Source organism: Netta rufina (genome assembly GCF_964035555.1).
Source record: "Netta rufina genome assembly, chromosome: 4".
Lineage (NCBI taxonomy): Eukaryota > Metazoa > Chordata > Aves > Anseriformes > Anatidae > Netta > Netta rufina.
Genome location: NC_140127.1, coordinates 11,621,767 through 11,647,337, shown reverse-complemented (window position 1 = coordinate 11,647,337; position 25,571 = coordinate 11,621,767).

Genomic DNA, 25,571 nt, shown 5'->3' with positions numbered 1-25,571 from the left:
CCAACTTGAGGGCACAAAACCATTTTGTTCTTGGAACATTTTCTCCTATCTCCTTAAGCTGAAATTGTCCCTGAATTGCTAGTCCTGCTCTCTAATAAAATAAACCCCAGATGCTTTGAATCAGTGTAGCTGAGAGATTTGCACAGGTTTCTGATTCAGGTGAGAAGTCTTTGGGGTTGGATCCAGGGCTTACTTGTACCCTCCTTCCCTCCCTCCCTCTTCTCTCCCTCTTTCAGAATGTATACCTGTCCTATTCCTTCCTTTCGTTTGTTTTGTGGTGAAAAATGACTGAGGCAGCAGTGCAGAGGTAAATTCAAAAATGCTATGAAAAGAAAAGTGCTTCTTTTGATGAGCAGAAAAGGAGCAAGTAAGAGAGTGAATTTCATCAGTTTGCATGGACTGGATTTTAACTGCTCAGCTTGGTGCAAAATGACTACATAAGATAGCAAACAGTAAAGCTTTCTTAAAGAGACCTTGCATTCATTTCATTTTTTACATAAAACTGTTTTCAGTGTGAAATGTTTGTGCAATTGCCATGCAGTCTTGTGCTAACATTCTGCCTCATTTTCAAATTGGTACACAAGGGAGATATGAAATTTCACACTATAATCACAGCTTGATCCATAATATTCTAGATATTGTGATAATAGCTAAGAGAATGTGAAATTAAAATGCATACTTATCTAGAGGGGTGAAAATCAGTACACAAAAGAATCACATAGTGAAAAGTATTGGAACTTAGCATTCTATCTTTCTTTAAACTGTTTTTTAACTGCAGCAGTTAGATCTAGATATTGGAAAGCTAGCTTAGGGAATAGCCATTCATTAAAAGCTGTTTAAGCTCATGTTCCCGTAGAAGTAATTATGTGGTCTTTACTGTGAACTTAATACTATTAATATAAATATCATAGCTTCAAAAGGCTGGTTCTAGAAAAAGAAATGTTTTGCATCTATGCAACTAAACTACTCAAAACACTTGTTGATGAAGCAAACATTCACAAGACAAAGTAGTTGTGAATTATGTGTCTCACTACAGGTATTTTGGTCATTCTTGTATCCCTTAAACCAAAAGAATTAAAAGATACCTGTTTTTTACTCCAATCATGTATGTGTACAAAACGTTTACTATTTACTATGTACAGCGCATACATATACAGGTCCTTATACATATTTGTGGGCATCACTCTATAGCCTATTCAACCAAGGCTTGTGTCCCAGGTTCTTCCTACCCAACCCAATGTTATCCTAGCATTCAGGGACTTAGTGAATTTCCTTCCTCTTGCACACTTGGTTTGTCCTCCACCCCCGTGGTGTATACAGCAGATGATTAGGTTTAAAATGATGGATGTATGTTGCTTTCTGCAGACACATTTGTGGAAAACTGATGATAAGAGATTCAATAGCTTTTCCTAAAACTTTCCACTTAGGTTTCTTTATTTCCTATGTGCCATGCTTACCGCCATTAAAATTTGTTTTGAAGGTAGATAGTTTTAGGTAAAGAAACTTGATATTCCTAGAAATTAAGAGAATGAAATATGTGTATTTCCCCCAAGGGAGAAAGGGGGGTATTTTCTGCTATGTATTGTAAGATAGTGATGGAAATTCTTATTTAGCAGATTCCATTTCTAGTAATGAAATATTACTATTACCTGTTATAGCATATATTTTTTTAAATTATGGCTCTTTTTCAAGATTATTTCTGCATAGTAACTGTAGAAATGTAACTCACTGTTAAGTCAAAAAAAAATAAATAATGTTCCTTACCATTTATAGGAAGGTACAATTTTTTTTGTTTGTTTTTGTTCCAGGGATTTGTGACATCCAAGAAGTCAGCAAAAGGCAGTGCGAGTCTTCCTGTATTCTGTCAAGGACTTCTCAGTCTTTATGATTGCTGTGGTGCAGCAGCTGTCGTGTTGCTAATGTCCAAAGCTAGGGGTGCATACTATCATCTACTGAACCATACAAGGTAGGAATTATTTTTCTAGTGATTTCAACTTTAGCTTCTAAACTCATTAAGAAAACACTACCTATTCTATAGGTTCTGGCAAAAATATTTCATGTGGTATCATCCACTCTTGCTTGTAGTGTTAGTCTACTTTCCACAGAAGTATTTCTATTTCTTCAGCCTAACACAAATACATACACGTTGGTATGATAAGTTGCCTCCAAAAAGGCTGTTTGCACAGTTTGGAGGTGAATTACACAAAATAACTGCTTCACTGGGGAAAAAAGCTGATTTATTGCTTTATTGTTTTCATTTGAAGCCTGAGGCTCTGCAGTCAGAAACAAAAAAGGAACCGATGCATCATGAGAGAGATGTATCCAGGGAATGAGTGCCTCTTTTGACAAGTGTTTCTGACAATTGACAAACTGTTGCCTGCCATGTGAATCTGAGGGGTGACTGATGTTAGCAAAGTCACCTCTCAACCCCCTCAGATAGCACTGGAAACCTGAAGGAAGGTAGAGACAAGTATTGCCACTGCTGCCAGGTTGCCCTTCCAGAGACTGTGAGAGACCTTGGATAGTTGCTGAGCAGCAAACATGAGGCTTTCCCAGCAGGTGGCTGGGCACTCTGAAGATGTTGGCTCTAATTATCAAATCCTCTATTTTAGGTGACAAATAGGCCATAAATCTGAGCATCAAGCATCTGTCCTTGCTAGTGAGCTCTAAAGTTAATGTGGGTAAAAGATACTCTCTCCTATAACCATCAAAAAAATATAGGTGAAAAAGTGTTAGTAACTTCTTGTACAAATCTGGATTTAAGCCTGAACTATGTCGATTGGCATTAAAGTATATCACTTTCTTTGCAATGTCATGTCACCCTGAGATGCACAATATGAATATACCACCAGCTCAGTGAGACCAAACTTTCCATTTTCTGCCCATTTGTGCCCTGCAAAGACAGGCCATGTCAGTAACAACAGATGTCTTGGTATCTTGGATATATCAGATATCTTGGTATATTGCTTATGTCCCTGCTAGAATTTTATTCCTATTTTGAAAATGTGATGCTACTGTCTGTATTCTAACGCATAGTAAAACATTCCTCTGATGTTAAGTGCGTATGCAGACATATATTAAATAAGAGCATGATTTTTTTTTGATTTTTTTTTTAAATACTGCTCTGTGGAAGACTGCTCAAGCTCGAGAATATACAACCACTAATTATCACAGATACCTCTGTTTCAGTAAGTGACAAAGCTGCTGATCCCTTCCCCACTACTCCATTGGCTTCCTGCTGTAGAGAGGTAAATATTATTTTCAGCCTCCCCACAGCCTTCAGGTTCTACAGTGGTGCACGACTTAATTATATAGCTTTGTTTGAGAGAGTGAATTACTGTTTGATAGCATAAGATTTAAAACCTATGAAGTCACATCCCTCAAGTTCTAATCTGTGTTTTCAGAGTTCTGTAAGCAGACTTTAAGTACGGTTATGAATGCATCTTGTGTGTGCATCTGTATTCTGTATGCTAGAACTAGAGTCCTTCATAGATCTAAATGTAAAATTTCTACCTGTAGAGAACGTAAACGATTCTTGGGAGCGTATTTCTGCAAGTCACAAAATTATTGTCAGAAAAGCTGCAAGCTTTCTTTTTTAGACTCTGCTCAGATATTTAGTCTATTGATAGGAAATTGCAGAAACCTGAATAAGTTAAGATGAAATATTTAAGCATTAAAAAGAAAATCTGGTTATCAACTAATCTTAATTGGTACAATTAGTGAGCTCAATGGAACTCTCTAGATTTTCATATTGTGAAAATTTTGCCATTCAGTGGTGGATATGTGTTTCCCTGGGTTCTTCTCATTTCCATTCCTCACCCCTGCAGAAAAAGTAGATTGCTTCCCCTCCACAGCCCCCTGCCTATTGCTTATTAAAAGCAACATGAAAAATGAATAGCAGGAGTGTCAAATTATTCTGAGTAATCAAGAAAGCTAATTATGAGTTTTAATATTTACTTTTAAGAGCAATTAGCCATTGAAATAAAAATGCCTGGAGAAAAACTGGGTTTTTCTTCTTTTGCTGTCCTAAGATCTGGCTATCTTTTTAAAAGAGAAGCTATAGCTCAAACCGAATTTAGTTTTAATGTAGATGTTTCTAGATTAGATTTTAACACCTACTTTAGTTAAGTATACAATATAACATCCTTTTACCTGGTGTGCTTACAAATATCAGAGGGAACATTTGTTCTTTGGCACATGAAAAGGACCACCAGATTGCACGCTTAGAGCAGGATTAAATGCTGTTTCTTATTCTTACAACAGCCGTCAGAGAGGTGGAATCATCTGCTGAGGTCAATAAAAAAAGTGTTGTAAGAAGCAATTATGTGATTCAAATCTTGGCAACACTTAGGAAAAGGCATTGTGTGAGATGGCTTCAGTTAAAGCAGGACCCTTTCCTGAACTTGGAAACTAGAGGCATCGTAACAAACTCTGAAATACATTCTGCAGTTCAAAAAGGATGATTGAACTATGTTACCTGGTTGAAACATTTCACTGACTGGGCTTTCTCTGGTGAATACGTTTTTATTATGGTTATATGACCCTGTTCATCACTGACTATTTGACAGATCAGACATGGAGATGGGTCTTTTTAAGATATTTGGTGCTTGTCCCCATAGAACAAGATACAGATTCTCCTTTGTGGTGTGTAGGTGCTGCCGTAAGTCACATTGTCATGTTGGCACAGTATTTCATCTGCCATTGACCTCTCTGAGAGCAGGCAGAAGTGAAGAGCACTGAAATTCCCTGAATCCTTCAGTCTGAATCAATGCTGTGACAGCTATGTGAGGGCCATAAACTTGAGGAGTCTCCCTAGTAGTTACAAGATGTGGAATTTTTTTAAAACTTTTTCTGTATAGACCCACACTTGCCCTGCATACTTCTATTCAGCAATGTAGTCAGGCTCAGGATAATTATTTTTATGCTTCTTTTCAACACTGAATACTGCCTGTTACTTGAAAGAACTTCATTAAGGAAATTTTTGCGTTATCAGATGCTCGCGTGTTAACATCTACGGTTAGGGCTGATGTAGCCCTCTGTTGACTGGTAGACTAGAGTAATTTCTGAATGCATCAGGAAAGAGTGAAATAAATCTCAGCCATCTACATGAATATTCAGTGAGGCCTACACAAATGTTTCTACTCATATATTATAGGCTGAAACAGCCTCAGGAGGAGCTAACTGTACTTTGGCAGAAGAGATGTAGGAAGTGCAGAGCCTTTTTCCTTTTAGTGCCATTACCCTTAGCAGAGAACTGTCTCAAGTGTAATGCAGAGCCCCACTTACAAAGCTGCTTGCAGCTGGACCCAAACATTTAACAAATCTTCCCCTGCTTCTGTCTTTAATGCAAACCTCATTTGTGCAAAGCAAATAAAAACTGTTGTACTTTGCTGTTGCTGACTGTTCACTGCAGATTTTCAAGGCTCTGAGAACTGATAGAATAGTTTAAACATTAGCTTTATAATATAGGCTATGCAAAATCTCTGCTACATCACAGAAGAAAGTAAAACAGGAGTCTGCTGAGAAGATAAAGGACTCAGTTTTCTTTGTGAAAACTGAGTAACAGCTACTAATGTGAGCTGTAATCCTGTGCTGCTCATGGAAAGGAGGGTAGAGCTCAATGGAAAGATGACAAGATTGGTAAAACCCAGCCCCCCTCCTTCTCTGTGTTGCTGATCCTCAGGTTCATTATTGCTAATGCTTCTGCAAACACATGTGCTTCTGATAGCACTCATCACCAAAGTATCTGAATGGTGATCACAGGAAAAAGCAGGAATGGCCATAGACGTGTGTGCTCTATTGCCAACCTCCTCCCACGATCAAGGTTTCCTTAGAGCCTGCCTCCTGGCACCCTGATGCTGACAGTCAGTCTGCAAATGTCTGTCTGTGTCTGTTTTAAGTTGCCTCTTGTTGCAGGAGACAAATGTCTGTAATTTGACAGGTGGCCTCTTGTTATGCTTGGGGTCCTGCTTGAGGCAGCGCTGTTGTACAGCCTCCAAGTTTGATCTATGAGAGAGCCCTGGGGAAGCCTAATGCGGTGATATGGATGAAGTTTTTAAATCTTTTTGCCCCTCCTTGGAGAGTGCTGGGAGTTGGCTTGCTATGGGAAGTCTAGGAGCAACTGACATTGCTCAGCAAGATGCTTCTGTTTGAAAGGTGAAGTCTCCTAAGCTGTCCTGCATTGTTCTCATAACAGAAGCAGAGTGGGCACATCTGGATTTATCAATTACAGGCTTGTTAACAGGCACAGACATTCCATATATCCTGAAAGCTTCTTTTAGTAGGTAGAAATTAAACTACTTGGTATTTGGCAATAGAAAATTCTCTTGGAGGTGGGTGAAATGAGGAGGAAGAGTAAATTTCTTATTTTACAATTCCTGGTAAAACTTTCAAATGAAAACTTACCCTTTGGTACCATTACTTCCACTTATTTGTTCTGTATGGTGGTATATTTCCAGTGCCTTGGCACATGGGACTACCTAAAATGTGATAATCTGATCCTTGGCTGACTTTCTTTTATGTTGTATTGTAGCCAAGTAGTAGATAAAGAACAGTAAAATCACAGCAATTTTACTTTCTGTTGCTACTCAGGACTGCCCTAAAATGAGATATTTTTTTCTTGCCTGTCTGTATTGTTGTGTTGTTTTCCATGGGAAAGAAAAACAATGTAAGGATGCGAGGTATATGCTAAACATGTCACACATCTAATACACCAGTCAGTGAAGACATGCCAGGACTAAATTCCAATCAATGAAAAACTGCAAGTTCAAGTACTATTTTAAACATATTGCCTTTGTTCTTAATTAACACAGAAAGCTTTGCCGAGATGGGGCAGTTTCTCTGTTCAATTTTAAACAGAGAGGAGAGCCAGGCAGGAGCACCCTGAGTGCATGAAGCTCACTGATGGTCCCAGTGGAAGATCCACATGAACCAAGCTCCTGGCCCTTGCTTGTGCTTGATACCACAAATCACCCTGCAGCCATCCACACCCAGAAGTTCAATTTCATAAACATAAAATGGAGTGTAAACAGGTTAAGTGACATACAGGTCTGTCTTCTTGCAGGTTCAAAATAACAACAGAAGGGGTTGACCATGTTTTCTAAGGATACACTTCCTATCGTTTATGCACATTCTCGTATTGACCTACCAATCTTTGCCAGCTGACGTTCTGTTTCACTAAACAGATGAAATAAAAAAAAATGCTCATTCAAGGGTCATCTGATTTATACTGGGATACTTCAGGAATGAAGAGAAGCTGTGGGCTTTACAAAAAGCTGAGTATTGAGCAGAGTAAATTCCAACAATAAGTATTCAGTTGTTACTGATGGTTATGATTTTTTTTTTTCCCAGTTACATGGACACCAGCTATACTGCCATTTGTCCTGTACAATTATCTAGTGGTATTTATCACTGCACTTTTAAAATTGTTTAGTATGAATTCACACATAATGCGAACTGCTTAGATGGTAAAACCATATGCAGCAAAAAATAACTGATGTTGTTTGTGAGTGTTTAAATGCACACAACTACTGATAGTGCATTTTAATGCACATATTACTATCAGTGTTTTTTTCTGTTCCATTGTAATTAAGTTCCACAATTAGTTTTAATTATTACCAATCTCGTGGTAGCTTTCTGCATACCACAGACATTCATAAAAATACATACATGTATAGATGGGTAGTTCTTGGAAAAAAAAATTAAGACCTGAGCTTTCAGTAAAATAAGTGGCTAAAAGTGAATAATAGAAACACTTTTTGTTGTTGTTGTTAATAACCTACAGAGATGCAGGCAATGCTTGACTGTTTAGCATACACACAACTTAAAAGGAAACACCTGGAGCGTGGCCCAATCCTGCTCATATGATGTTAAATTCAGTTCTTTTGTGAGCCAGAATCTGCAAGAGTCATTTTAATGTGGACGAAACAATACATAGCACCTTTGCAAAGCTGAGCAACGAAGCTTTCTAGAAAAGGTAGGATTTTTAATAACTGCTAAAGGAAACATGGCTGGTACACAGCTTTTGTTACTGAGTTAATTTTTAAGGGCACGGACAAACACTGAAGAAACATCAAATTGCAAAAGAAGGTGGAAGACAGAAAGCAATTAAATGTATGGCTTCAGGTCAGAATACAAAAGCAACTCCTGCTTTCTCCAGGAATGGGATGGGATACCAGGGCTGTTTTTCCAGTCCATCTCCATATGTTTGGAAACCATGCTGGGAAGGCAGAAGAGATACAACTCCCATGGGCACAGCACAACCCAAAAGGAAAAGTTGGTGCACCAGCCACACACCACTGGATGGGGGCCTCTGTTCTCTCCGTCTGTTCTGTCTCCATGGGATTAGGCCATGCTTTAATAATCTCATTCAAATCAGAGCAGTTGTCTGGCCGTGGATTGGAAATGGATTTGGAAGAGCACGCTTTCATGTATGTCAAGGAGTGTTAGAGGGTGTGGAAGCACTTTTAGTGGTGAGACTTCAGCAAGCAGGAACAGGAAGAGTGACCAACATTAACATCACGACAGCCAGCCACAGAAACCATTTCTGTAGTAGAGGTGCCTGTTGCCTCCAGAAAGAGGCAGATTGTTTGGGACCGGTGGCCTTCACTCTCATGATGTTGTGCAGCTGGGATAAGCAGAATCACCAGATAACCTCTAATCTCCCAGCTCTTCCCCTCTTCATCTCCCCTCTACAACTGGGGTCTGACACTGTGCAGAGACAACATGCAAGTTCTCCTTAACGTGATGAAATCTCCAGCATCTGCAGGGTGCTGATGGCTGCCCTCCACCAGTTATTCCTGCTCCTTCCAGGAAGTCACAAAGGATGCTTCAGTGACTGCAGTGGCATTGTCATGGGTGCAAGTTGTGCAAACTTTGAAACCATCATCACCTCCCACAACCTGCAGCAGGAGCCAGGGACAGGTTTGAATCTGACAGCTTCAAACCCCAGGGAAAACTGAAGGAAGGTGTACCACCTCGCTAGCTCCTTTTAAGCACCCGCTGACTCAGACTCACTGGTGCAGTGTTGGAGGCACTGAGACGAAATAGTTATTCTTGTGTAGACTGAGGAAGTGCACGTACAATTTAATCATGCTGGTGATTTAAAAAAAAAAAAAAAAAGAAGAAGATGAAACACATTCCAAGATTCTTTTTGCCTAGGTATTCTTTAAAAAAATAAATAAATTATAGTATCTTTCTTCTTAATTTTATGCTTCTTAATTTGCATGTCAAATAAAACCTCAGCAATTAATTTTGATGACATTGCAAATGTTTAGCTCTGTAGACCATCCCTGCAAGACGTCATTCATTATCAGATAACCATTGACTAACTAGCTAACTGCTTGCTTCATAGTCTAATGTGTAACATTTTTCTCAAGAAATTAAGAAAACTCAAGATTCCTACAGAGTTGTGGCTTTTATTTGGAATGAATTACGTGCAATGCAGGAAAATAAGAATCAGGTCAAGAAGTCTGACTGAGAATCCTTCTCCCTCTACACCAAAAGCCTCCCCTACAGCCTATACACCCTTGAGACATGGGCTATATTCCAGTCTGTTTTAACCAAAAATATTCCGTACCTTTATGGATGCGAAGCTGCCAATGTGGTTTCAAGATTATCATTCTGGACCAGTCTAACAATAATGCTGGTGTTGCAGACACGTCCTGAGTGCTATTGATCTTAGTGGTATTTTTCCTTTTTATTTTCCCAGTGTGGCAGTTTATTATTATTATTATATTTAATAATGCATCTATTTCATATTTCAGTTGCATCTGCTTGGATTTTAAGTATCTGTGAACAGCCATTTGTTAGGTTGCAGAGCAAACTTGAGGCAGAGAGAGCGGAGCATGTATATGGGTATTTTGCCTGGCAGGGGGTATGTCCTTTGCTAAGTTATGGAGAATGTGGATATTGCATTTTCATATCAGGCACAGTGGCAAGCCTCAGGTTTTAGAGCTTAGTTTCCAGTCAGTTCCCTTAGTCAGTGAGGTGAAGTGATCCATACTAAAGAGATTTTTCAACAATATCCTAGCAAATGTCAAAGAAACCACCTCTTTATTGTTGGCAATTATTGTCCCCCATGGAATGACATCCTGTTTTTATATGACAAAACAACAGGAAAGTGCAAAGTTGGCCTTGTCAACTATGATAGAAGATTTGATTGAATGCACAATGGCAAAGAATAACTAAATACATAAGCTTTTCTATGTAAGCTTGCTAGCTTAATGTGAAATTCTAGCTTAAGTGATATTTTGGGGTTGTATCACAGAACAGTATTTCATTTGTCTCTGCATTATGGTTAGCAGACAAAATAAAACATCTTACATGTGCAACGTTATTACTAGATATTACTTATAAACATGGTTTTGCATTAGTTCAATGAGCTGCTGTAATGTATAGCAGAAATATTTATTTTCTCCTAAAAAAAGACATGATGATCAGCAAAGGATTTTTTTTTTTTCATGAATGGAATATGAATGAAATTCAAGTGTAGGTGTCATAAGTTATTTAAGAAGAAATAAAAGATCCTATGGAAAGGTCATGTAGAAGGTTTACCTCATTTGAAAGGTAAACTTGAGCTGTTTCTTAAAGTCCCCTCCTTAGGGTTTGGTAAAAAACAAAACAAAACAAAACAAAACAAAAACAACAAGCAAAAAAACAACAACAGAGTGAAATCTTGTGAAATCTTTTCCTCTTTCCCATTCTCAGGATTTCCTGAAGGCTTTCCTTGTCTTTGCACCTTGCTCCTCTCATGATGGGGTTACTTCCCCTTACTCTGTTGCTGAGCACACACAGGGGAGGCTGCTGCGTGGGGCTGGAGTGTTTCTGCAGGTGTTCAGTGCTGGCAAACAAAGGGCTTTGCTGTCTTTATTCTTCAGCTGCAGAGAGGCGAGGGAACAAATTAAAACTGATGTTAAAGTTCCCCATGTTAATAACATGCTGCTGTCATATTGTGGTTAGAGACTTGTGTTACCTGTACACCTCTTCTCCCTGTCTGTACAAAACTATTCAGGTGCTTGCTGGCTTACTATTTTGAGAACATTGCTTGACAGCTCTTACCCATGGATGTATGCATTCTTCATTTGTTCAGGTGCAAATAGACCAGAAATGCTGCAAAAGACTCGCGAAATTTTGGCCCCTGTTCTGAGGGTCTGCCCCAGGTGCTGGTTTCATGTTGTGCTTACCGAGAGCAGGACCAGACCAGGGAGAAGGAAGAAATAGGAAAATGAGAAGCCGTGCCCAGGCTTTCTTCCGTCACAGCGGTGCTTGGAGGAGGTTGTAGCAGTGAGAGCACAGCCAGGGCCAAAGAGCTTTTCGGGGCTGGCCAGGATCCTTCTTTCCTCTCTCCTTGAGCACCTGTCTGTGCATCTAGCCTGGCCTCTCCTGCAAGGAGAGGAGGTGGGGGTGGTCAAAGAGAAGGTATTCAGTTTCTCGGGAGGTGGATAGACTCGAATATCTGGTTCCATCATGGTTCACAAGGTCTGCTCACTGAAGAGATCAAAGCGTATTTATTTCTAGCACAATACTGACACAGCTCCCTCCAGCTGTGTCAGCAGAGCATGGATGAGCTCCCTGACCGCTGTGTTCACTGTTGCCACACCAAAACTTCACCATCCCTCTTTGTCCCTTTTGGAAAAAAAATGTTTTAGCTACAGACCAAGTTTCCCTATTAATTAGTTTGTAATACTCTGTAACACCAAATTGTCTTGGTTGTGGTTTTTTTTTTTTTCTGTTTTTGATAGTTGCGTCACATATCAAATTGACTGAAATTTCCAGGCATCCAAGCAGAATAATTGTGAAACAAGGCAATCGACTGATTCCTCTAAGGTCATGCTATAAAATATGGTTTGATTCAGCTCAGAGTTTAGGCTCTGCTGAGCTACCCAGGTGAATCATTACCAGTTGCCTTCAGGGGACAGTGGCGACCAACCCCAGGCCGCTCGGTCCATCGGCTGACAGACCCCAACGTGGTGGATGGCAAATGGCGTTTATTGTCAAGTCACATGGGGTTATATACCCGAGGCCCACAGCGTCGCTTCCGCTTGCTTACATCACAGACCACACGCTACTGTCCATCAAGGGAGGGGCTCCACCTTTCCATACAGCGCCACATCCTCCGGCCGCCAGACCCTAACTACCCACAATTACCTCTTTGGCACTGACCAGTGTTGCCTGGGCTCTGTGACTGAAAAAAAAAAGATGTTTATGTGGAAGTTAGAAACTATCTAACCCTTGGTCCTAACCTATTGCAATTGATTAACGGCATAGCTACTATTCTGATGTTCATAGGGTTTTATTTGTTCATTTTCTCATGCTTTCCTTAGAATTTTTCTCACCTTGTGAAGAGTCAGGTTAGTCCAGAGCCTTTCTCCCCACAGTTCTACCACATCAAAAGCTGTACCTTGTGTTAGGGGGACCGGTATTGCAACGTGATTTCTTCTACTGTAACCATAGTGTTTCTATCACAGTCATCTTAATCCATATTCATTTTCTTTATTCAAATAATAATTCACACACTAATGGGATTTTGTTTGAGTCCATTTCCAAAAGAGTAGCTCTTAGCCTTTTTATTATTATTATTTTATATAGCTGATATTGGGGCATCTCTACTATTTTCGGAGGTAAAAGGAATTTTAGTGCTCTGGTGGCAGAGCCACTGTGGATTCTGATCTCTTCTTTGACTCGTGACTTTCTGTGGCAATGCCCCTTTTACAGAGGCTGATTTGACGTCTTGTAGGGTCAGCAGAAAAATGGCATCATGGTAAAGGTGCTACAGAACTGCACTGCAGTGTTTCCAGAAGAGGCAGGGTGCTCAGCATGCCAATGCCACCTTCTGAGGGCTTCCCCATGTGTCTCAATACTCGATGTATATTTAACATTTAAGCCTAAATCGGGCATGCAGACTCCCTGTACAATGCACAAAGAAGTGAAACAAAAGTCTGAGGAAGTGATCCTCTGAAATCAGAAAATCCCCTGTTGCCTGAACCAGCTGGGAAGTGAAAATCAGAAGAGTTGGAGCTTATGTGCCCCTCACTGCCTCTTCACATGGCATCTAGAGGGTCAGCCTTTGCCTCAATTTCACTCCAAGCTGTGATGGCAGTTGGATACATCTTTGAAGCTGGCCCTGCTTTGAGCAGGCATTGGAGCAGATGACCTCCTTAGATCCCATCCAACCTAAATTATTCCTGCCCCATGGGGACTGGGTGGAGGGAAATAGCACAATGTTGCTACATTTCCAATGGCTTGTGACTAAAGCAGCCACATGTGAGAGGCCCAAGTTCATGTTCCCACTCAGCCTGTTTCACAAAAATGTGCATCCCTGTGATTTACTTCTCAAAGGGACTGTCCTGCACACACACCCAGTTAATAAATATGTAGTTATTAATGCAGCGTAGATGAGAGGAATAGAAAACAGCTTCCAGGTTCCTGTGCTCACCTGCAGTGTTGGCCAGCTAGATTGAAACTGTTTGAACATGATTCTGACCTCCCGGCTCAGCCCATTCACAGCACCAGTAGCTGCTTTGGCTTCCAGCAGGTTTTTATCTCTTTAGACAGCATTTCTATTTATGCAGTTAAATGCACACCAGTGCCAAAAACATGTTTACAAACAGGGCTTGGCAGCAACCATCCTAACATTGAGGAGATACCAGCAGTTCCTGAATGAAGCTGGAAGGTGCCCTTGTGTCTCTACAAATCCGGCCCCTGGTGCAACAACAGAAAGGCCCTGGAGGCCTTATCTGTTTTTTTTTTTTTTTTTTTTTTTGTTTGTTTGTTTGTTTGTTTGTTTGTTTTTTTCTTCACGAAAATCTTATTCTACAATCAGTGTCAGGAGGCTTTCTTCTATAAATAATGCACAAATGAGTTTCCCAACCAGTGCTGAACATCACATTTCCTCGAAGTATTGAGTAAATACTAGAATCTAGGTTTCTAGATATTTACCCTACTGTAGGGTCTGATCATATTCCTAAAACACTGTAATTAAGATCCAGATAATTTATACAAAACACTTAATTTCTACAGGCATGCACACATAAAATTATGTTGGCGTAATGGAATTTCTGTTGCAAAAGATAAAAAAGTACATATTTTTTGCCTCTGGTTTGTAGAAGTTAAACAAGTCAGTGTGCATTTCAAATTAGGCACTTTACATAAATCATGAATCACTGAACAAGTTTAGGTACAACACCGAGAAATAGCATTTTTAGGCCTTTTATTGTAGTAAAAGGGACTGTTCTGCAAAACCAGCTTCAGCTTCAGATGAACTTCTGCACATAGATTAATGTTAGTGGAATTGATATGTGAACTTGGATCAAGTCCAAGGAAAAATAAATTGCAGTGAACCCAATGTTGAAGTTAAAGGTAATTCTGTCATTGATTTTGGTACAGACAGCTGTTGGAGCCTAGCAGGATGCTGTAAAAACTGACATTATTTCTATTATTAGTTCTGTGCTGAGGATCTGTCTGCTTCAGATACCTCACCCATTTGATAGTACTCAGTCCTGATTCTCTTAATGGGTTTAATCAAATCTTGCTTGGAGTTTTTGAAGCTGTGCAGGCATGTGGGGAAGGAGCAGGCAGTGGGCACGGCAGCTTGGCAGAGCTGCGGGCCCCAGGTGTTGCCTGTTGAGCAGAGCCAGAGCTCCAGTGTGGGGCATCTTGAACTTCTCAGTCAGGGTCCAGGGTCCGCATGCAAAGTACTGCAAAGAAATATCCAAATGCTGGCAGCTCCTTTTCATCACCCAAGTAGTTCAATATTATTGTTTTGTTGTTTTCCAGAGAAAATGGTTGATTTAAGTGTTCAAGTACTAATATAGCAGGCTCCTAGTAGTCCAGTCATGAAACTCAAGGCTTGATAGCCAAATCTGTTATCTCACCAGTCTTCTGATAAAACAGCCTAGGTGTTCCTGAACTAGAGGACATCTGTGGCATCGTTTTCTTCACTGTGATGAGAATCCACACAGTTCTTTTAGATAAATGGGTTGCTGTATTATTATTATTTTTTTCACACTAATTAAAGGGAAAACATTTTGAAGTGAAGTCAGTCAGTCTCTATTGGCAAAATGCCACACTGAATCGTGCAGGGGTGGGCTCATTCACAGCACTCCTAGCTGCATAGAGCATATTGTGAGGGAAATAGAAAAAACGTCAGTGAAAAATGGACAGTTCAGTGGAGACGTAAGCCATAGCATTATTAGATCAATAAAATAAACATTATGGTTTTTATGTACAGCTATAATTATTTTCCACTAAAAAGGTTGCATGAAAGGGAGAAACATAAAGAACAATGTAGTTCAGTGCTGGCAGCCTGAGTGGCAGAATGTCTGCCTCCTCCTCTTTGCCTCTCTCATGCACACATCAAACAATTGCATTAGCACTTCTACTGCCTTTCTTCTCCCACCCTCTTTTTTCACACTATTTAAAAGCTAAAGCAGAGTGGTGTTGATAGTTGAACCTAGTAGCAAGTTTTGTTTGAACACAACATATACTATCAATGATAATTCAGAAATGTCTGCATACATTTTGAATGCCAGTTTAAGTAACTCTTAAAGACACATTTCAGCATTTACAAATAATAAATCATTTTTTCAGTTTACTGCTTCCAAGATCATGTATTTATAGAAAAACAAGGTGGTAGATGTTGGAACAGCATAAAATCCTCTCTCTGCTCACAGGGATGCACTCCATGTACCTGTAGATTAAGACTATAGTATTTTAAAAAACTGTTTTTACCTTATTACACCTTTTTATTAAAAATATGTTATTGTAGAAGAACAAATTTAAATATTCAGTCTTTATTGCTACCTCTAGTACTGTGGGAGCAGCTGTTAAGGAATGGCATCTCAGTAACAGTGTGCTTGCTGCAGAGAACTGCTTTTTTCTTGACATGTTTTTAACAGTATTTAGATCAGACCCCAAATATTTGTAAATACCTTTCTCTGTAAAAAGCCATTATAGTGTAGTCATCCTCCCACCTGCATTTCATGTTCTGGCTATTAATGCTATATAGATGCTTTAAAATACATAGCTGTATTCTTCCTTCCTTCCTTCCTTAGCTGTTCCGTTCCTATTAGTTAATGCCCCACATTCTCTTTCTGGCAAAGAGGCAGAAAGAAACTTGGAACTTTACATAGAAGCACCCCCTTACATGGGGCATGTGTTTAGCATTGTGCTTATAGTCAGTTCACCCACTGAAACGACTCCGGTGCTGGTCCCGTTAAAATTACTGGGACATTTGCTATCAGGTTCAGCAGATAGAAGTTTGTGGTCTTCATTTAAGTATTAGCAAAATATACACATATCTACTCATGAGCTTCCATAGCAAGCTCATGAGTTAATATACCTTCTATAGGGCTGAAATTTCATGTTCATCAGTGGTCTGGTGTAATGCAAGGTAGTTACAAGTCTTAATTTCTAAATAAAATCTGTGGACATCATTTGGAAGGTCTTATTTTTTTATATAAAATAAAATAGACTTACAAATCTTATAGGCTCAATTTAGCATGGAACCCATTTAGTATGGAATATCTGGGGAAGCCTGTGGGAGCCAGCATCTAATTTCTAATATTTAGTAGGACTTAAATCCCTAACTCCTATATACCCTCTAGAATATCTCAGACACTACCCAAAATCTTATTCCCCAAAATCTCAAAGGAAGACCAGAATCCAGCTAAAAAACAGCACACAAACACATAAGAAGTATCAATTTCTTAAAAAAAATAAAAATATAAAAAGGAAATAAGAGCCCATAGGTTTGGGTAGAAATGTCTCATTCCAACAATACAGAAAAAAATATTAACACATGTTGGGGTTATTTTGGCTTGACCCAATGTTTTTTTGAATCATCATTTAATGAATATAATTATCTAATACATTTTTTCTCAAAGATTAATTCAGTATCTTGGAATTAATTAAAGTACATATGATTCCTAAGGTTTCATGGCAAGTATACAAATGTTTATTGAAGACAGAATCATTTAGGGACATAAATCCATGCTGCTTGTTGAGGCATAACTTACTGTTGCCCTTGGGAGGGAAAAACGCACTGTATTTGTGTGTGTGTTAATGAACACACATTTAATATACCAGAGCATTTTATTTGCTGTGAAACTCGGGTTTTCATTTTATATTTTTATATAACATCCATTTCAATAGCATTTAATTGTCTGGGTTGTAGGAACAGATGAATTAAAGAAATCTCAAAAACTCTGAAAACTATATAGAGCTGGTAGCAAATATCTATGTTTATTTCATAACTGCTCTAACATGTATCTCAGAAGGAGCTTATTTATTATCTGTATATGATTCACAGATTGTCATGGTAAAAATAAAATGATACTCAGGGGGAGAGTAAATAGGGATATAAAAGTCAGCAAACCTGACACATGAATTATTATCACTGTATATTAGCGAAATAAGTTCTGCTCTCTGAACAGTTTTTGTTATTGATTTGGTTTTGAAGTGTGTATATTAGGCAATGTTTGGGCACCACTGAACTCAAATTTCTGGTACATTTTTGCATGCATCCATTATGCTACTCTGTTTGCTACTGCTTTTGAAATCCACGCTACTCAAGATTTGGCTGTTTAATGCCAGTTATCACATTTACAAGACTATGAATAGCATAATTAGTTAAATTATGGAGGACAAGTTAACAGACCTTTCTAGTGTCATTCTTCAGGTCATTTAAACTGAATGCCACCTGAGAGAGGAAGGTGCATGGCAGAATGGCAGCTGTCAGCTCTGTGGCAGTGGTGTCTTTCTCTGAAAGCCTTCAGGCTTTCTGACTCAGGGTGGGGAAACTGCCTTGGACTTGTCCCCTTATCATAGATCATCTTCTCCTGATGCATGTTCTCTAGGAAGGGATATATGCTTCAGGGACCTGAGCCAAGATGTGAGCCTGTTCAAATATTCAGAGCATGAGGCAACACTGAGCATTTCTATATTTGGGGAAGTGTGCCGATTTTTTTTCTCATATTGACTGTGATAGAGATATATATCATGGGTGTTTGTGAAGCTCATAACAATAATATTGTGTAATAATAGAGTATGTAATGGAGTGGTAAGTATCCTTTAGGATCTAAGCCAAAGCCCAGTAAATTCATTAAGCATACTAGATTTCCAGCCACAAGCAGCAGACCTTGCACTTACATCAGAATTACAATATGGATTTCAGCCACAGTTAGTCTCTAACAGTGTCTAGAAAATTTCAGGATCTGACTTTAAAATGAGATTTTTGAATAAAGCTTTTGAATGGCTCTTTCTTCCATAAATACTAAATATGAGGGTAGGCACAATGGGCATGAATGTGGAAATGGATACATCTTAGCACATCTTTGCATCTCAGTTTGATTGCACATTATGAGAGCTTGAGGTGTGCTACTTTCTCTCTCATGAAGCCTCATGATCATACAAGCCAGTGCAACATCTGGTGAAGACAATCTGTCCCTGCCACAGCAGCACTTTGAAGTAAAATGCAAGGCACCAATCTCTTGCATATTTTGTTAAAAATTTTGCAAATTTTCATCACAAGTAGTACTCTACAAAACTGCTAACTCACATTTGCACTCACCTGCCTGAGATTGTACTACTTGTGGTAGCAAATATAAAGTAAGGGTGCTTCTGTGGAAAAGGCAACAGGCCTTCTTCTAACTCCAGCTCAGCAAGGGGTTTCCAACACAGCACTGCCAATTCATTTAATCCTGTATGTCCACTCTCCAAATGCCAGCTCAGACAGGGCACAGGAACATGCTTGCTAAATACTCAGGCACACCATATTGTAGTAGCTCATAAATAGTCTGCCTCTAAGATTAAAAAATAAATAAAGAAATTGATGTGTAGTTAATACCTTAGTTTTTACTTGAGTACATTTTTACTGTTTTATTGGCATTTGTTAGCTACATTTTTTTTTTTTTTTTAACCTGATGTGACTGCTAAAGGTCTAAAAAACTAATGTGGTTTTGAGGAAATATGGAGCTGATATTTATTTCTTTATTTGTTTGTTTATGAACACCACAAGCTTTGCCTTACTGGAAAAGTACTAGGGAGCACTAGTGATCATCCCTGTACAACTCTCTGAGTTCTTGCCACTGTGGCTGCTAAATAGCCAATAGACAGAGATACCACACTGAGGGTGCTCAAAAGGTTTTGTGTGTTTATCTGCAGGATGTTTTTCCAGGTAGATTCCTCCAACTGAAGATCTAACTGAAAGGCTGCTTGGAAGAACATCAGTAAGTGAATAAGTTTATATTTTTTCTGGGTGTGGCCAGGATGCTAGCTATAAGTAATACAAGTGGGTAACAGTTGAATAAAATAAAATTCATTACATATATTAGTTCTAGTTCTTTGACCATTATCTAAGGTTTTTTGTTTTTGTTTTTGTTTTTGTTTTTGTTTTTTTCAATTATTATTATTATTTTTTAATTTACCAAGCTAAAGAAGTAGAGAAACCAATGTTTTCTCCTCAGTGATTGTCAGTATAGATTGAGTGAAGCATGAAGAACAGGTATTTCAGGAGAAAAATGTGGTCTATAACAGCAGAAGTGAAAGAGAAAGTTTGGAAAGGAAATGCTGAAAATCTGGCATTGCTCTACCTCGTTAAATATTACCAAGCAAAACCTCTGATAAGGAGTTCCTGTAATAGCTGTAAAGATGGACTGCAGGGCCTTAGTCTATCCGTGATGGAAGCTTTTTCATTAATTTTTCTTTTAGGTGTTACACTGCATAATATGTGCATAATATTGCACCGTGTATGTTTTATGTATTAATACATATGCCTGGACATCCTGCATTCCTCTGCATTATCTCAGGTGATTTCTACCTCTTACATGCCTCATATATGGTCTTTTGTCTGCAAGGCACAGAAGTTGCTGCTCACTAAACCTATGATGAAAACTTTTATAATTCCACACTAACTGAACAACCTTAGGCATTGCTTAGGCCTAAGGCAAACCTAATTAATTAAACTTAAAGGCTGAATTTTTTCAGACCCCCAGGATCAGTGGTACTGGTGGAAAGCTCCTGCTGTGATGATACATTAGAGTCGCAGATATGATAAAATGAGGCATACATTACTTTTTTAACAATCCTTTATTCCTGGTACAGAATACCACCCTCAGACTATGTTTTCACTGTTAACAATCATTCTGTTTCAAATAGAAATGCAGTTTTCCCTTCCCAGCAGGTTTCCTTCCTATTCCCATTTTGTACAATGGATAAATAACAACACCGAAAGGAATGCTTGTCAGCTTTAATTTTGCCAAATATGTAAATGTTATAAAAATAAACTTAAAAAAATTCCCTAGACAAACCAAAATATTTCCACAATTTAAATACAAAGAATGCAAGTCTGAACAGACAAATTACAAGGAAAAAAAGCCTATTAGCCTGGAGAACCAAAATATTCTGACATGGGGATCCTCAAAGGGAAAAAGCTCAGAATGAAAAGTAAAACTGACTTTATACGGGCTTTTGTTGTACAAATAAAAAGCAATGCAAACACACAAAGCACGAATTACGTTTTCATTAAGCTGTTGTCTGTAAAAATATAGTGCCCAAGTCCTTTGGAGTCCTTCAGATTTCTATAACCACATGGAGCTTTGGGGATTGCTTCAGGAGCAAACCAGGAGTTTGTTCACCTACTGCAGGATCAGCCCCCCAGCCACCTGGTGTGAACAGATTTTACTGCAAAAATACTCTGAGTTAGGAGTGACAATTTTTTCACCAAGACATTTTTGCCAGTGGATCACTGAAAGAAATTCCTTTATGCTTCTACAGAACTACGTTCTCCAGTTATGGCATTTTTCTATATGGAAATGTAAACAAACTGTACCACTAAGCTCATTTATATAAATAATAGAGCTGATTAGAACTGATAACTGTGGTCCAGTTACACATTCATTGTCATCCCAATTGGATGATGCCAATATCTGCATTAACAGTTTGAATGCTAGATTCTGCACTTGGATAGGAATAATACTGGGCATATCTACAGATTGGTTAATGAGTGATTGGAGAGCACCCCTGCAGAAAGGGACCTGGGGTTGCTGGCTGACAGTAGGCTCAACATGAGTCAGTGAATGGTGTGCCTTGGCAGCCAAAAGGGCAAACCACGTTTTGGGATGTATTAAAAATTGCATAGCCAGACGCTCAAAAGAGATGATTCTCCCTCTGTATTTAGTGTTGGTGTGGCCTCACTTTGACTATTGTGTGCAGTTTGGGGCTCCACAATGTAAAGAAAATGTTAAGGTACTTGAATGTGCTCTGAGGAGGGCAACAAAGCTGGTAAAAGGGCTGGAAGTCCTATGAGGAGAGGCTGAGAACACTGAGTTTGTCAAGCTTAGAGAAATGGAGGCTGAGCGGTGACCTCATTGCTCTCTACAGCTTCCTGAGGAGGCAAAGTGGAGAGGGAGGTGCTCATCCTTTCCCCCTGCTATCTAGTGACCGGACACATGGCAGTGGCTCAAAGCTGTGTCAGCAGAGATTCAGACTAGACATCAGGAAAAACTTGTTTACCTAGAGGGGACTCAGACATTGGAACAGGCTTCCTAGAGAGGTGATAGGTGCCTCATGCCTGTATATATTTAAGAGACATTTGGATAATGCCCTTAATATGTTTTAACTTTGGGTTAGCCCTGAAGTGGTCAGTCACTTGGACTTGATGTTCTTTGTAGGTCTCTTCCAACCTGAACTCCTCTCCTCTCCTCTCCTCTCCTCTCCTCTCCTCTCCTCTCCTCTCCTCTCCTCTCCTCTCCTCTCCTCTCCTCTCCTCTCCTCTCCTCTCCTCTCCTCTCCTCTCCTCTCCTCTCCTCTCCTCTCCTCTCCTCTCCTCTCCTCTCCTCTCCTCTCCTCTCCTCTCCTCTCCTCTCCTCTCCTCTCCTCTCCTCTCCTCTCCTCTCCTCTCCTCTCCTCTCCTCTCCTCTCCTCTCCTCTCCTCTCCTCTCCTCTCTTCCAGATACCTCACTGGTGAGATAGTAGAAAGAAAAAAGTTTTTCATTCAAGTTAACAAGCTAAATTTTGAGATTGTAATGAGCATTTCTCTTTTTGAGTGAATAGAAATTCTACACTTCTAATTGTCATTGCTCTTTCTGACCCTAGTAGTGGCGGTGATCATCTTGCAAAAAAGTGGTGTCATTTGTGCCATTGACACTGTGGGAGTCCAATGACAGAGACTATAAATCAATTTACAAGAAATTTAAAAGCAGTGGACAAAACCCATGAACATTAATTTAAAATCTGCTTCAGACCACCATTATTTTTTATTAACTAAAGCGCACTTTGATCTCCTTTGAGATTTTAATGTTAGTGTGATGAAATCCATCACATTTAACAAACTGACCAGTGTCAGTGACAGTATTTATCCAGTACATTGCACATACATGGCACTACACAGCAAACGGAAGGTCACTCAGTTAATCCTGGCTCCAAAGGTATAAGTGGATATGATGGCACACAACACAAAAGCAATACATATTGATCAGTATGGCACTGCTCCACTGAACAGATGTTTCCTGAAAAGATAGTGGAAGCAATTTGGTACAGGAGGCCTCCTTTGCTCTGTCCTGTGATGGTAAACTGGGACTTGACCAGTCTGCTTCATGGTTACTGTGGGGCAGCAACACTCCCAATGCCATCCTGGCTCAAACAGTATTGTTTGAGAAAAACCTGCAGCGAAGTCAATGCAGCTTTGCATCCCCTCCCAAGATGCCCCAGAGTATCCAAGTGCTGAGGTTAGTTTACTCTGCCAGCATGTGGCTGTGAGTCACAGCTTGGCAAGCAGAGTTGCTCTCACAGAACCGGTTCCTTTAAGATTCATTAAATGCTCCTCCAAAACAGAGATGAACCTGTTTTACACGCCCCCCTCCGGTGTTTTACCTGCCCTCCTCCTCCCAAGTATTTTGTTTTATAGCTATGTCCAGCCCCTAAATCTCCGCAGTTAGGGTCACTCGTGCAGAGAATCACCGACTGTCCTGACTGCTGAATAAGGCAGAGCAGCTCTTCTCTGCACTGATGGCTTGTATCCAGAGATCTTAAGGTCTTAAAGAAGGTTACACAGGGATGCACACTGAACCCTGATGGACGTGGCTGTCGAAACTGATTTGATCTCACGTGCCTCAGCTCCCTCCATTCTTACCCTGAAATGAATCCACACTGAGGTGGAGAAAAAGTGAAAAAAAATGTGGTAAAAAACACAGCCCTCTTTTTTATTAAGTAGGCAGCAGCATCAAGCACGGGGGATCATGTGAAATGATTAGTCAGGAAACAAGGAATGAACTCAAACTGAGAGGGAATAGAAATAGCTGATAGACAATGCAAGGGGATCAGACATGTCTGCTGTAGTAATTTTCAGGACATTTATACCCCAGCAAGAAGAATGTATTCTTCCTGATGAATCCACATCTCTGCAAACCTGGAATTTTCTGATAAGACTTGATTGTGTTAGCAAAGCCTGATGATTATTTTGGTGTAATACCTGTCATACAGAGAGGTTTTCTGCAAAAGTCACTGGGGCCACACTAGCAGGAAATGGGTGGGAGACTAGAATCAGGTTACTTATGCTTGGGAAGGTCCTGGGTGTGGTGGCCATAAATTTTCTTCCTCCTGTAGCTCCCATAGCTATCTGCTGAGGTCTCCGTTAGCAAAGCCACTTCAAAACAGGTATTGTTTGATGCTTAAAATAATTACAATGTTTTGTTCTCCCCCCCCCCCCCACTAGAATGAAATGTAATTTTTGAAAAGCTGCCATTATTCTTTACAATCTCTAGCTGCTGGCTGTTCTTCTGCCTGTGTCACTGGGCTGATCAAAGCCTTTCTGACTTCACTGGAAGCATCAGTTGTGAGTGTGTCTGGAAGTGCCACTTAATCACAGGGGCTAACCTTTCAGGGCAACAGCAGGCAGGAGAGCTTAGAGAAACATGCCAGAAAGTCAGAGTTAACCATTAGGAGGCTGTGAGAATCTTCTACTGAACATAGGCAGGAGGAAGAAGGGTGAGAGATGGAATTCAGAAACCATGCAAGGCTCTTGGGAGAACCCTAGTTCAGCAAATCACAGATTCCTCTGTCTTTAACTTCAAGGCTGTCTAAACTTAATAAAGTGGCTAAGCAGACATGTAATTTTAATTATGGCAAAAAATCCTAGTCTTCATTGAGACAATTCATGCACATAGAGCTGTATACATGCTTAAATGCTTGGATGGGTTTTGAACCAGTACTCAGTAGAACTATTTTGCCACCATGTCTTCTTGTTTGAAATTCCCACATTGAGAATATAGGCACTTTGAATAATGAATATCTACTCTTGAGGTGGTGTCCCATGAGATTTTTGACCATTTTAAAATGTGGATGACAAGTTACTAAAAATGTCTGTCTAGCATCATTATGGTACTGTTGTGTTCAGCATACTCCAACTGTTTCTCTGTGACTGTAGAACATTTTATCTGTTACTATCTGGCCGAGAATTATAGAATCGTAAAGGTTGGAAAAGATCTCAAAGATCATCTGGTCCAACCATTGTCCTGCCACCACTGTCACCCACTAAACCATGTCCCCAAGCACCACATCCAACCTTTCCTTGAACACCCCCAGAGACAGTGACTACATCACCTCCCTGGGCAACCTGTTCCAATTCCTGACTACTCTTTCTGAGAAGAAATGTCTCTTAATTTCCAACCTGAACCCCCCTTGCACAACTCAAGGCCATTCCCTCTGGCCCCATCACTAGTTACCTGTGAGAAGAGGCCGACCCCCAGCTCCCCACACCTTCCTTTCAGGCAGTTGCAGAGAGCAATGAGGTCTCCCCTGAGCCTCCTCTTCTCCAGACCAAACACCCCCAGCTCCCTCAGCCGCTCCTCACAGGCCTTGTGCTCCAGGCCCTTCACCAGCTTCGTAGCCCTGCTCTGGACACGCTCCAGGGCCTCGATGTCCTTCTGGTAGTGAGGGGCCCAAAGCTGAACACAGTGCTCGAGGTGCGGCCTCACCAGAGCAGAGCACAGGGGGACGATCACCTCCCTGCTCCTGCTGGCTGCACCATTCCTGACACAAGCCAGAATGCCGCTGGCCTTCTTAGCCACATTGGGCACACTGCTGGCTCATGTTCAGACGAGCATCCACCAGCACTCCCAAGTCCCTTTGCCTCTGCACAGCTTTCTAGCCACTCTGCCCCAAGCCCAAGTAGAAACAGAAACAAACACCTTTTGGTTTGGTCATTACATTTCATACAGCATAGTGGTGAACTTGTTTGACTGACTGACTATTATATCTAAAGATAATCGTGTATGTCAGACGGCCTTGTTTGAAAATTTAGATTTTGTAAAGACATATTTAAAACCCTCCAGATTCCTGTCAGTTTCAAACGAAATCTGACACAGACATAACTCCCTCTATTTTCACAGAAGTATTTTCAGGATTTCAGCTGAAATTGGCCTCATTGTTGCTGTTAAGTTGTAGCTGCCTGCATTTTACGGAAATGTGTTTTACTCAGAATTCTTCAAAACTCTCATTGGCTTAATTTTGATCTACACTTCACTATATAAGTCTAGTTCTTAACATTTATTTGAGTTCTTCAGTTTCAGAAACAG